The sequence below is a fragment of the Perognathus longimembris genome, chromosome 1 (assembly GCF_023159225.1).
Source record: "Perognathus longimembris pacificus isolate PPM17 chromosome 1, ASM2315922v1, whole genome shotgun sequence".
NCBI classification, from domain to species: Eukaryota; Metazoa; Chordata; class Mammalia; order Rodentia; family Heteromyidae; genus Perognathus; species Perognathus longimembris.
Genome location: NC_063161.1, coordinates 7403920 through 7414034, shown reverse-complemented (window position 1 = coordinate 7414034; position 10115 = coordinate 7403920).

Below are 10115 nucleotides of genomic sequence, written 5' to 3'. Positions count from 1 at the left end.
AGAACATGCCCACGGGCTGTGGACATCAAGTAGAGAAGAGACATGGGAAGTGGAGGTGGAGACTGAAGTTTTAGGGTGACCAAGGAAGCCCTCACCAAGAACCAACAGGAGAGGAAGGTGAAAGTCTATTCGTTACCTAGTTAAAGAGCTTTCTAGGCAGAAGGAAGAGCAAGTGCAAAGGACCTGGGGCTGGACTAAGCCGGGTGAGATCAAGAAGCCACTGCAGGGCTTGGAACAAAGGAGTGACATTTGAACAGATAACCCTGGCTGGTGTGGGGTAAGGAAGAGGAGGAGCAAGAATAAACTCACAGCTGGGTGAAGCGGCTCATGCCTGCAACTCCAGCTACTCAGGAGAAGGGTCGGGGTCCAAGGCCAGCCTAAACAAAAGGTATAAGGCCCTATCTGAAAAATACATATTAAAGCAAAAAGGACTGGGGTATGACTTAAGTAGTACTTACTTGCCTAACAAGCACAAGTTCTTGAGTTCAAATCCAAGTACTTCCAGGTTCCAGGGCTCAAGCTTGCAATTCTTGCTACTTCAGAGGCAAAAGCAGGGAAAAACAGCTTGTCATCTTAGGCTCCATCTCAACCAATGCTGGGCACAGTGGCACATGCATACCATTCCAGTAGCAAAAGGAAGTATAAATAGGAGGAACGAAAGTATGAAGCAGAACTTAACTTAAAAATAACCACTGAAAAAAGGCTCTGGGAGTGTGGCTCAAGGGATAGAACACTAGCTTAGCAAATGAGAGGCCCTAAGTTCAAATACCACTACCAACAATCTTGCAGTTCTGGTCTGAGCAAATGAAGGAATAATACTGCCATTTCTGAAAGTGGGAACAAGAGTGGGATGATCAGATTGTCCAAAATAAAATGTACTCTTGGCTGGGAATATGGCCTAGTGGTAGAGTGCTCGCCTCACATACCTGAAGCCCTGGGTTCGATTCCTCAAGCATCACATACATAGAAAAAGGCAGAAGTGGCTCTGTGATCCACATGGTAGAGTGCTAGCCTTGAGCAAAAAGAAGTCAGGGACAGTGCTCAGGCCCTGAGTCCAAGCCCCAGGACTGGCAAAAACAAAAACAAAAACCACAAAATGTACTCTTTACCTAACTTATGTAACTATAACCCTTCTATATTTCACCTTTATAGAAACAAAAAATTAAAAATAAGAGTGAGCCAGGCTCACAGTCCATGAGACTGTATGGGTTTTGTTTGTTTTTAGTCAGTCTTGAACTTATGCTCAGGGCTCGCACTCCAGTACTTTGAGCCACAGCTCCACTGCTGGTTTTTGAGTGGTTAATTGGAGACAAGAGTCTCACAGGGACTTTTCTGCCCAGTTGGCTTCAAACTGCAATCTCCAGGTCTCAGCCTCCTGGGCAGCTAGGATTACAGACATGAGCCACCAGTGTCTGGCAAGAGATCTACTCTTTTTTTTTTTTTTTTTGGCCAGTCCTGGGCCTTGGACTCAGGGCCTGAGCACTGTCCCTGGCTTCTTCCCGCTCAAGGCTAGCACTCTACCCCTTGAGCCATTTTCTGTATATGTGGTGCTGGGGAATCGAACCCAGGGCCTCATGTATCCGAGGCAGGCACTCTTGCCACTAGGCCATATCCCCAGCCCCAGGAGCTCTACTCTTAATACTTTAAAAAAAAAAAGTTTGAAATGTGTAAGTCTGAGGCCTGAGTGAACAACTAGATTTGTGGATCTGTCTCTGGAGGACAGGTCTAGACTGGACTGAAGATAAAAATTTGACAGCTGTTAGGCCACAGCCTTAACTCAGTGGCAGAATGCTTGCTGAACACGCACTAGGCCCTGGGTTTGACCTCTCAGATCAAATCCCAACTGCAAACAACTGAAAGAACATCTGAGAACTGAATGAGATCACCAGCCCATGCAGCTGGACCAGAGAGAGCAGTATTTAAAGCAAAGCCTGCAAAATTCACTAGAAACGAAACACACTCAGCTCTCCCAGGGAGACGCCCTCTATAAACACAGACCCAGAGTAGGTGCACACACACGCACGCACGTGCACACACACACACACACACAGTGCATAGGTTCCTCCTTTCTGTACTGCTTTGTGACATCATTCTGTTGAGCAAAAACAAAACCCCTTTCTAAGATACTGTCATCTCATAAGAAAGTAACCCAGAGTGGGGAGAAACAACCCCCCCCCCCCCCCCGAACACGGAGAACCCTAAGTGTGGCAGGGCTGTCACACAAGCTCTGGTGCCTGTTACACTGCACAGGACAAATGATAGAAGTGGATCACAAGTGGAGGACAAAAGTCAAAAAGGAAGTCGGGCTCGGGTAGCTCACACATGTAATCCTAGCTACTCAAGAGACTGAGATCTGAGGATCACGGTTCAAAGCCAGCTGGGGCAGGAAAGTCTATAAGACTCTTATCTCCAATTAACCACCAGAAAGCCAGAAGTGGCGTGGCAACTCAAAGTGGTAGAGAGCTAGCCTTGAGCAAAAGAGCTCAGGGACAGTGCGTAGGCCCTAAGTTCAAGCTCCACAACCAGCAACAACAACAAAAGCCAAAAAGGAGAAAAACGTCTTAAGATGAAAACACATCAACTATGCCTTGCCTACAGACTGCCCTAACTCAGCATCCCACGCTGCTATGGGGCCAACTGGGCACGACAGCTATCACTGCCCAGTATGGGGAAAATCAAGTCATAATTATGAGCTCAGGAAAAAATCCAAACTGGAAATCCTAAGTCAGGTTTCTGCCTAGTGCAGGGCCCCTTCCCACACTGCCAGGCCCAAGCATCAAATCACACCTTTAAACTCAGGACCCTCTACACCATTCAGCTCCAACTGCATCAGCTGAACCTCAGGCAATTTCATTTGCCCTCTCTTCCTCCTGTTAAAGGAGATGACATTGGCTATGTCAACAGTAGCCAAGACATTAGAGCCAGTAAATATTTGTTCAATGAAAAATAAATGAGCAGTAAAAATAACTAATTCAAAAGAGCCTGCCAGGCACTGGTGGCTCACAGCTGTACTCTTATCTTCAGTTAACCCACAACGTGCAAGCCTAAGTAAAAAAGCCAAGCAAGAGTTCAAGTCCTGGGACTGGCAAAAAAAAAAAAAGATGAATCATAAAAATAAACATAAAAGAATCTACTAGGCTCCAGTGGCTCTTCCCACTGAGGGTGGGGGGAGGTGAGATCTTATTTCAAAAATAATCAGAATAATCAGTTAAAAAAAAAAAAAGCTGGGAGCTGGGAATATGGCCCAGTGGTAGAGTGCTTGTCTCGTATACATGAAGCCCTGGGTTCGATTCCTCAGCACCACAGATATAGAAAAAGCCAGAAGGGGCGCTGTGGCTCAAGCGGCAGAGTGCTAGCCTTGAGCAAAAAAGAAGCCAGGGACAGTGCTCAGGCCCTGAGTCCAAGGCCCAGGACTGGCAAAAAAAAAAAAAAAAAGCCGGAGTTGTGGCTCAGTGAAACGTGAACACCAGTACTTCCCCAAAAAGGAACCAGATACCTGATTTATGAGTTGTAATTAATTAATAAGCAAGTCAAATGAAAGATGAAACAGTGTCTTTCTCTCCCCATCCTATCATCTCTTGCCCTTCCATTCCTTTCTGCCTTGCCTGTGACTTAACAGCCCGGCCTTGCAGGTGTGCAGGTCCATCCATGTGTATGGTCATCGGGTTTAACTCTGTACATTTTCTCTCTCAACTACGGAACCGTACGACACCTGGGTGGGCGGGAAAAGAGTTCCCCCGCCACAGAGGAGGCAACCGAGACTTGGGACACAAAATTGTCTCCGAACTCCAGGCACATTCTAAGGCAGAGAGACAGTCACCAACCCAGCTCCGGCAGAAGGGTGGAGCGTCAACGCCGCCGAGCCAAACCTGCCTAACATCCCGCGGGGCTGGTGAGAGGGCGGGGGAGGGAAAGACCCAGGAGCTTAGAGGAAGGGATGGTATTTGGTTTGGGGTCATGTGGGAAGCCCATTAAACAAAAAGAAAAAAAAAAAAGGGGGGGGGGGCACCGAACCAAGCGCCCTGCGCCCTGCCGGTCCCAGTCATGCGGTTACCGGGTCACTGGCTGGGCCCGCCGCCAGCGTCCAGGCTGTCTGTGGGAACAGAGGGCCGCGGCGGGGCGGGGGTGGGGTGGGGTGGGGGGGCTGCCCGGGCCTCCGGGGTGGCGGGGGAGCACGTGGAGGCCACACGCAGAACAGCAAGCAGAGGGATGGGTTAAAAACAAGGCCCGGGTCGGCGGGGGGGGGGGCGGGCGGGGTACGCGGCCCCGGGGATCCGCAGGGCGTCGGACGCGGGGCCCAGGTGAAGGGCTGGTTTGGGAAGCTGGGGACCGAGGGCTACCGGGGAAGGACCACCCGGGCTGGGGCCTGAGGGGTGTGCGGGACGGGGTGGGGGGGGGAGACACACAGCGGTCACGGGATGGGAGTTGGGGACACTGGGGGAAGAGGTCAAAGGACAGGAGCAAGGGGCACACAGGGGTCACGGAGAACCTGCCTCAGAACCAGAGTCACCAGCAAGGTACGAAGAAGGACCCAAGCCGTGACACACCGGGCCGTGGGGAGCCGAAGTTTGGGGGAGGCCGCCCGGCCCCGCCCCCTCCGCTCCGCCGTCACTCACCTCGGCTTGCTCAGCCCTTCTCCTTCCTCCCACTTCCGCAAACAAATGCGTCCCCACCCACGTTGAGGGCCGTGCCGCCGCTCTCCGCCAATCATCAGAGTCCATGCTCCAGAACCACCCCACCCCCCGCTGCGGCCCCGCCCACCCTCCGACCCACGTGCCTTGGCGCACGAGGATCGGCCGACGCAGTGTTCCGCCATCTTCTATAACCGCCCAATGGAAAGGGCTTTCAGTCTACGAGGGCGGGGCCAGGGGATCGACGGGAGCCAATCGTCGGCGGCCGAGGGAGGCCATGTCTGCGTGGGGCGGAAGTTCCTTGTGACGGCCCTTTGGCAGCCATGTTGGTGAAGGGCAGGAGTCTGGTGTGTGTGCTCTCTGCCCTCCTAAAAAGCCCCAGGACTGGCAAGAAGAAAAAGAAATAAAAGCCAACAGAGACAGAGGGCATAACAGGGAGGACCTGCCCGCTTCCATTTTTCCCAGGTACTTCCAAGCTGGGCTTGCCAGATCCAGCTGACTTTGAATTTCAGCTAAATATCCAGTACGTTTTTTATTTTTTTATTTTATTGCCAGTCCTGGGGCTTGGACTCAGGACCTGAGCACTGTCCCTGGCTTCTTTGTGTTCAAGGCCTAGCACTCTATCACTTGAGCCACAGCGCCACTTCTGGCTTTTTCTGTGTATGTGGTGCTGGGGAATCGAACCCAGGGCTTCCTGCATGCTAGTCAACCACTCTACCTCTGAGCCACATGCCCAGCCAGTACATTTTTAACTAAGTAAAATAGTGCTAAAAGAAATACTCATCGCTGCTAACCCTATAGAAAGAAGAGCTCAGGAATACCTGTCAATTTCAGGATATATTTGAACATTTTTTTTAGTAGAAAATTGAGCAAATGAATTCTGAACCTGAGAGGGTACAGTCATACAGCTGAGATACGTTAGTTCTTGTGCCTTTCGAGAGGGGGATTTCAATAGGTGGCAGATAATGCTGATGGTGTGTGTTGGAGAGAAGCTAGGAAATGAGACTTTAGTCACATGGCTACCTCTGACAGAACAGATCCCTTCTCTCCAGCTCACCAGATCTAGTTGACCTTTACTTTCCCTAAGGATTCTGCACCCAGGGCTGAATGCATGTGTCACACTGTTATCTGTCCACGTAAGATGCTGATGTCATTCTAGTCAAGCCAATAGCTTCCAGACTGCAGGCAACCAATAGGGACTATCCTGAGAGGTTTACAAATCTATCCTGAGAGGTTACAAATCTAGAATGGAGCCAGATATCATACACCTGTAATCCCAGGCCTCAGGGAATTGAGGCAGGAGAGTCACAAGTTTCAGATTAGTCTGGATTACACAGCAAGACTGTGTCTCAAAAATAATAATAATGAAGAAAGAAAAAAAGAGAAAACAGGAAAGGAGTAAAGGAAGGGAGGAGAAAGAAAAAAAAAGAAAGAGGAAAGGAAAGGAAAAGAGTTGGGTACAAATAACTCACACCTATAATCCCAGCTACTCAGGAGGCTGAGATCTGAAAATTGTGGCTCAAAGCCAGTCTGGGCAGGAAAGTCCGTGAGACTCTTATTTCCACTTAACCACCAGAAAACCAGAAGTGGAGCTGTGGACCAAAGTGGTAGAGCACTAACTTTGAGCAGAAAAGCTAAGGGACAACACCCAAGCCCTGAGTTTAAGCCCCATGTACGTATACACACACACACACACACACACAGTTGTGCCAAGTCGCGAAACCACCACCAAGAAGACCACCGAGACTCAGACATTCCGAAATGCAAAAGCAAGGCAAGGCTTTATTTAAGCGAGCTGCAACTCGGGCCTTGTCCTACCCACCGACACAGCGGAGGTTAGGAGGGAGCCCCGTGCTGTGATTACACAGGGCTTATAAAGGCAAAGAACAAGGTTACAACAATCAGGTGTTCAAGCAAGCAAGATTAGGACACAGGTACAAATCTGATTGGCTCAGGGTTCGATTCTAAAATGGGGTTCACGTGGTAAAATGGGGCCTGACTTCAAAGTCTGGCACTTCAACACAAAACCCAAAAGATCAGAGTATTTAAGTATCTTAAATACTTTGGGTAAGGCATCCTGAGACTATCTTCTTTGTTTCTGTTGGTCATGGGGCTTGAACTCAGAGCCTGGATGCTTTGAACTACTTTGAACCACAGCACCACTTCCATCCTTCTGGAAGTTCATTGGAAATAAGAGCCTCACAGACTTTCCTGCCCAGGCTGGCTTTGAACCTCCATCCTCAGCTCTCAGCCTCCTGCATAGCTAGGCTTACAGGCGTGAGCAGGACCGTCTTCTTATCACAGTTCTGGGACCGTGTGCGAATGGCTGTGTATTTCAACACTGTCATGATTTAAAAGCTGGGGAACTGTAGAGTGCTTGAGGGTGCTGAAGCTTGTGGAGCGGAAGCAGTGAGGAGCCTTGGGGGCGTTGCCGTTTTTATACAAGATCCTCAGAGCTCAGCCTCCTCGGTGGCTGTGATTTCCGGCAGGAGCCACTGGTGCCTGGCTATTGTATTTGTTGTGGTGCCGGGGATTGAACCCACAGCCTCACACATACTACGAGAGTGTGCTATATACACCTCTAGCTGCTGCAGGTTTAGAGTAACCAGAAAAGAGCTCACTGAAGAGGGGGATATTTAAGTAAAGACATGATAGAGCCAAAGGAGGGAGCCAGAAACACAAGCTGGAGAGCAGTGTTGCCCATGGACAGAACACAAGAGCACACGCCTGTTTTTCCTCAGGGAAAGCAACAGGTACCGAGGCTGGGAGCAGAATGGGCAAGAAGGGGTGCAACTAGGCAGTGGAGCTAAAGGGGTGAGGAGGAGAGAGAGAGAGACTGCTTTAAGATCTGTTTGACTTTCACTCCCAGGGAACTAGGGAGCCATGAAAGGTTTCCTAGCAAAGAAGTGACCAGATGGGTTGTACATTGCACGAGAACATGTCTGTTCTGGGCAAACAGATGGTAAGGGCAAGGCAGAGGGCGGGAGGCCCGTGAGGAAGCGAGCACAGAAACCGAGGTGAGAGACCATGGCCCAACCACCTTTCCACTTAATTATCACAGCAAGAAAATCATTCCAAGCTGGGCATAGTGACGCACACCTGTAATCTAGGTACCCGGGGCAGAGGTATGAAGATGTTGGGTCTAAGGCTGGAGATCTTATTTAAAAGTAAACGAAAGCAAAAAGATACGAGGGCATCGCAAAGGAGGAAGAAGAGAGGGTGGGGGAGAGAGAGAGGTACAAAATTGTTCACCTGCTTCCCCCTATTGAGAAATGACCCCAGCCTCACACCTGCTAAGCCAGTGCTCTCCTTGAGCCACATACGCTTTTGTTTTGTATGTTGTTTTAAAAAAAAAAAGTTTTTCTAATCTCCTTCCACCTCCACCTTTGGAGTAGCTGGTATTATAGCTATGTGCCACCATACAGGACCTTGCAAATGAAGTGTTTCTTTCTTTTTTTAACAGATACATACCAGCTGTTTGTGTTTGAATAGTCACGACACCAGCTGTTTGATATGCAGAGCCTGAAATATTTCTCTCCTAGTCATTTACAGGAAAAATGTTTACCAACTCCCATTCTTAAATTAGGTGTGGACCTATATGCCTGTGATCATATAAAGTAACAGTGTATGGAAATGAACTCCAGGAAATGGAAATGAGGTTGTTGTTTTTTTACTTTGTTGCTCTTTTAGTTTTCTTTTCTTTTTTGTCTTATTTATCTGTCTCTTAGGGGAGGGTAAGGGGGCACAGAAATGGAGGGACAAGAGATAAATAAATGCAGCAGTGGTACTCCCTGGACACTCTGTTGGAAATGAACTATCCAACTTGTGGATAGGGAAGGAAATACTGAGAGACAGCAAGGGAAAGGGTGATAATGTCCAAAAGGAAACATATTCACTACCTGACTCATAACAGCTGTAACCCCTCTGTGTATTACCTTTATCATAACAATTCTAAAAATTGGGTTTTGAAGGTTGAATAGGAGTTTTCCAGCTAACCGTCCAGTGGTAAGAACTTTCCCAGGGGGAGAACCCACGTGAGGAAAAGTCAACATCCCGAGACTGCCCGGGTTGTTTGGCGAAGCACAAGGGCTGAGCACGGCTGGAAAGTTCCCTGTGGGCTTGTGAGCACCCTCAGAGGTCAGCCAGGATGCAGACCTGGGGGTGCAGGCAGCAGGAGCCTTGGCAGGGTGACAAGGCAGGAAGCCACGCGGAGAAGCCTCTGCTGCTCGGAGGGGTTACTGCAGGGTATAGAGGTGACACGGCAGCTGTATGGGATTAGACCCAACCCGGCTTCTGAGGGCCCTGCCCAGGAAGGAAACAGATGCGGGTGACTTCCTGCTGAGGCAGCAGCCACAGGCCTTCCAATCCCTGGGGAAAAGCTAGCCTGTCCAGGAAAGGCGGGACTTCCTGTTGTGCATGCTCCCTAGCACACACCCACACACACCCCCCACATCACCACCACTGAACTGTCTGTGAGGCCTGGGAAGAAACTTAAAGCAAATCAGAGGCGCAGCACATGGGCAGTGGTCAGGCAGTGTCTGTTAGGATGGGGTTGTCCAGCAGTTGGGAGGGGGGAGTGGGCAGAGTGTCCAAGGCCTTTATCCTGTATTATTGGGCTAAACCTTGGTGTAACCAGTACCCGAGACCAAGAGGAAAGGGTTATTTGAGCCGGGAACATGGTGGCTCGCACCTGTAATCCTAGCTGCTCAGGAAGCTGAGATCTGAGAATGGAAGTTCAAAGCCAGCCCAGGCAGGAAAGTCCATGAGACTGTTACCTTGAACCAAGCAAAAAGCCAGAAGTGGAGCTGTAGCTCAAGTCAAATGATGAACATCTAGCCTTGAGTAAAAAAGTTCTGGGGGGCTGGGGATATAGCCTAGTGGCAAGAGTGCCTGCCTCGGATACACAAGGCCCTAGGTTCGATTCCCCAGCACCACATATACAGAAAACGGCCAGAAGCGGCGCTGTGGCTCAAGTGGCAGAGTGCTAGCCTTGAGCGGGAAGAAGCCAGGGACAGTGCTCAGGCCCTGAGTCCAAGGCCCAGGACTGGCCAAAAAAAAAAAAAAAGTTCTGGGGCAGCACCCAGGCCCTGAGTTCAAGCCCCAGTACCAGCACAAAAAGAAAAGCCGGGTGGTGGGGGAGAAGATGAGCGGAAGCTCTGTTGCATGAGGGAAGCCAGGCACAGAAAGGCAAATGCGCCATGAGCTCTCGTGCACCGTGCTCTGAGATGCTATGTCCCCACGGCACCTCCACGCACCAAGGTGGGAGGGGCAGGAGCTGCGGTCCCCAGGAGACGCTTAGGTCCTGAGTTCCGCTGTCACCAGTGGGATCACAGAGACCGTGGGCCTGTTTGCCTCCCGTGTCCCAGACACCGAATCTGCTTGCCTCGTGGACCTACCAGCCTCCAGAACCGCAAACAGGAAGTTTCTGTTTGCAAATCACCCAGTCTGAAGGACTGAGATGATGTCCATAAAAATATAGTCGGG